At 35.9% G+C, this 4,245-nt stretch overlaps 1 pseudogene; it reads left to right on the top strand.

Moving 5' to 3' along the window:
* Nucleotides 1–2,466: 2,466 nt before the first annotated feature.
* LOC109100444 lies at nt 2,467–3,697 on the top strand (annotated as a pseudogene).
* The last annotated feature ends 548 nt before the right edge of the window (nt 3,698–4,245 follow it).

Raw genomic sequence — 4,245 nt, 5'->3', positions numbered from 1 at the left:
TGTCAAATACAATAGTGTCTCTTCCTGCTCCATTATTTCACCCTCTTTATAAAAGTTTTTACACAGTCTGTCTGTCTCTTCCTGATGGACAGTTCTAGTACTTATGTCACATGATTCACTCATACAGCAGTGACGGCAAAGCCCCTAGAAGGCAAGCATGCAACCTTTAACCAAAAAAGCGTAACAGTTAATGCTAATGCTGCGGCCATAGATATGTATTTGCAGTACGCAGGGAAGGAGACCAGAGGCCATCTTATGATTGGCTGAGGTGCCTCACATAATCAAACAGCAAAAGTCTATTTTGATCTAAATTGAAAGATTTCAGATAAATCATCTTAAAACACAAGACAAGATACAGATTATATGCAGGAATCATTTGCTTACCTTGAACGAGTTCATTCTTCAATCTATATGCAAACAAAACATAAATGGTGAACTTGGGCCTCATAATAAATCATTAAACAATAAATACAGAGTAGACATTAAACATTAACATGGATTGTATTTATAATGGAGACTACAACCTGTAAGTTATCAATTGGTGGTCAGTCTTGAGCTTAAGATTAAAGAAAGACTTTAAGATTGGACGAGAGCAAAATCTGCCGAATTGGCAACGCATGAGCAATTGCTGTTTTTAAACTTTTTATGTGCTCAGCCAAAACGATATGACCTGGAAGAAATAGTAGATCCATGAGCCCAAAGATTGCCTGTTAGATTTACCCAAAACAAATTTGACCCGTTTAACCACTACAGAGACATCAGAGCCAGCGGTAAATGTTAGAAGGACTAGCCGAGGTGAGATTGCTCTCGGGGGATCTTTATAAATAAACTGCAGATTTGAGTTTTAAACAACTACATTCTCACCTGAAATGCTCTTAGAACTGCATTTCATGACACAATAACAGTAATATTTTGACAATTATGCAGGTTTTCTCCTCCGCCATTAACGCTCGCTGGTTGGTGCGAAATGCATTCTAGGATACCTGGCTGCCTCAGATTCGCACAAGTCACATCTGGATGCATCCTTGATAAAATGGTCAGAGCAAGAACACATCCGGGAATTTGAACTGTGTACTTGGCTAGATGTGAACTTTGAATTGGAACAGTTCTTGGGCAACGACTGATGACGTTTCACAAGTCCACAAGAACACAAGTACAGACAAGAACACATATTGAGAAAGGCTTTTGAATAGGAACAAGACTAAATTTTGGTCTAGAATCAAAGTACTACATGTCTGCCATCTAGTGGTAGGGAATACAAATGAGATATTACACCATATTAGGAACTACAGTCTATTTTAAGTATGACATATTTTCACAATTTTGCGACTTTGGCGCTTAGAGGGTTAAGAAATGATGATTATATTCTGTTTAAAGAAATATGTGATAAAACTGTGAATACACAATGCGCACACTTTTGGAGTAAAAGTCTGTATGTTGTGTAGCGAAGACACAAATGTGTAATTAAAAATGCCTATAAGTTTAATTTAATTTAGAAATTATTGTCCCCCAGCAATGGCGAACCGTTGAAAATTCTGAAACAGCTGTGACATAATGAAGCCTCATTTACTGTAATCACGTAACTTAGGCAGTTTGATAGGCTGGTTCTAAACAAATGATTTGCAAAGCTTTTGAAGCTTCGAGAAGCAGTGTTTTGAAACCGCCCATTGCTACACAGGAAAATCACTGTAAATTAGATTTTGGGGGAAAGGCTGTTTTTAAATTTTGCAATATTAAACGATTTTACATCTTTGTCTTGTATGTGTGTTTTAGGTCACCATTTTCTGCAGTCGTCATCAGTATAAGGTGTTTGTTAATGGTGAACAAACTCACACTTACAGCCATCGTTTTACTACACTAAACTGAGATTGATGTTTTGGAAGTTAGTGGAGACATGCAGCTGAGCTTTGTGCAGCCCTGACAAGGATTTCATACAAATCTATCTCTGAGACATACTTAACTTTTTATAATATTTGTTTTATACCTCCTTTCTTAGTTTATATGTTTTGCCTGCATACAATCAACATCTGATCAAACTTACAAAGCAACAAATGTACAACTGATTATAGTCATAGAAATACTCCAGACCAACACCAAACATAAATACTCCTGACCAATAGGTGGCAGTGTTGCGCTGGAAAATCACTGAAAGATTGACTAGCAATCAGGAAGATTTCACCACTATAAACACTGACACACAGAACTGATAATGAAGACATTAGCGGTGAGCGGGAAGCATAATGAAGTAATTTTTGAGGTTGCACATTTTGCTCTTGCAGAATTCACGTTTGGATTATTTTCAATGCCTGTGCTCTCACTGAATAAATGTTTTGTTGCCCTAGTTTGTTGTCTCACAGTTTTTCCTTTAATATACTGTATAGTCAGTTAACCTGCTTTAAGGAATACCTTCATTGGTCTAGTAGATCTAGTATGAGAAATTCAATAAATGTTGAGTGCAAAAGCTCCATGTGTTCAGGGATGCTGATCACTGATATTGTGCCTCAGTTTCTCTTCAGACTGTTTAGGGTGCACTGGGCCTTTATGGGCTGCCAGTGCAGGGCCCCTGAGAATTTGCTCATTGGAGAAATGTTAGCCCCTTAGCACTGTTTTATTGAAAATGATAAAGTTTGAAGTCACCGTTATGGAGGTAAGCGCTTGCTTTAGCTGGGCTCTTGATCCTTGATATCTTAACTTTAATCTATTCTGGAAATAAGAAAATAAACATTTTTTAAGGACACATGAAAATACCATTTATAGAGTTTTTTTTTTTTTTTTTTTTTTACCAAATTATGGAACATATACAGTCACTAATTTCTCTTATTATCTTGATAAATGATAATATTTAATGATAATGATAATGATAAAAAAATGTTTTTTTTTTTATTATTTATTTTTTGTTGTTGTTGTTTTCTATTTGAAGGCTTCTCTCCATACATTGACAAGAAAATATAGAAACCATATTAGCATGACATAAAACAAAAGCAGGCAAAAAGACAAACAAACCAAAAAATGTTGTTAGCTACAGGAAAATAATCTTTTAATCTTCCTTAAAACTCTTCTTCCTAACGTTTTATTTTTTTGTGATAATCATTAGCTTTTACCTACTGAGAATTAAGTCCAGAACCAATACTGGGTCAAGAGGCGGTTAAAGAGAGCAGAACCAGAGAGAGTGAGAAATATACAGGAAGAGTAGAAGACAGAAACATCTCTATCATCGACACTCCAGGATTCTTAAATACTCATCTCACTGATGAAGAGATGAGGAATGAAATGATGAAGAGTCTGTTTCTCTCTCATCCTGGTCCTCACGTGTTCCTGCTCGTCATCTGACTCAACAGATTCATAGAAGATGTGGTGAAGACCGTAAAAAAGATTTATGAGCACTTTGGAAAGGATCACTTTAAGGTTCACCATGGTGATGTTCATGGGAAGAGAGGGGGTGTCTAAACGAGAATGGATTGAGTTCAGGCTGGACAGAAAAACTAGTGAACTGCTGAGCTTTTGTGAAGAGACATGTCGTGTGATCATTCATAAAAACAAGAGAGATAGGAAGAAGATCGCAAGACTGTTAGAGAATATTGATGAAGTGGTGAGGAAGAATGGTTGAGAACATTGTTAAAGAGGTCTATGTAAAGAATAGTCAAGATGAGAGAAGAATGAAGCAAAAAGTTGGAAAAGAGAAAATCATTGTAGAGGAACAGATAACAAGCCAAGAGAGAGCATTAGATCAGAGAAGAAGAGATGGAAAACATTGTTCAGAAAGAGCAGAGCAACAAATAAGAGTGCAAAAGGATCTCCAGAAGGAAATCAAAGCGACCAAAAACATGAAACGTGTTTGATCAGGCAAGAGAAGAAAAAGAAACCAGAAAATGATTTAATAAAAGGTAAATATTTTGCAGTTCATAACTTGTATAATGTGTATTTTGATAATTTACACCTCTTTTTAATAAGGTATGTTGTTAGTAAACAGTTTTTCTTCACAGTGTCTGATCTAAGGTTTGTTTTTGCCCCCCAAGGCCCTTAGTTGCTAGGGCATTGTTAGGTGGTTGCTAGGGTGTTGTGGATCCAACAGCAAAACAATATGAACACAAATAGTTGGAAAATACTTAATATTTTCATTGTTTTTACTACAGAATCTTACAATAATAGTCGCTAACTAATACATTATTTTTTTATAGTTTACACAAAAGTTACCTAAAAGGATAGTGGTTTATTAAAACATGGTTATAGTGTCCATGACGTCAC

This window comes from Cyprinus carpio, chromosome B1, assembly GCF_018340385.1.
Source record: "Cyprinus carpio isolate SPL01 chromosome B1, ASM1834038v1, whole genome shotgun sequence".
NCBI lineage: Eukaryota > Metazoa > Chordata > Actinopteri > Cypriniformes > Cyprinidae > Cyprinus > Cyprinus carpio.
This window is presented reverse-complemented; position numbering and strand designations above follow the sequence as displayed.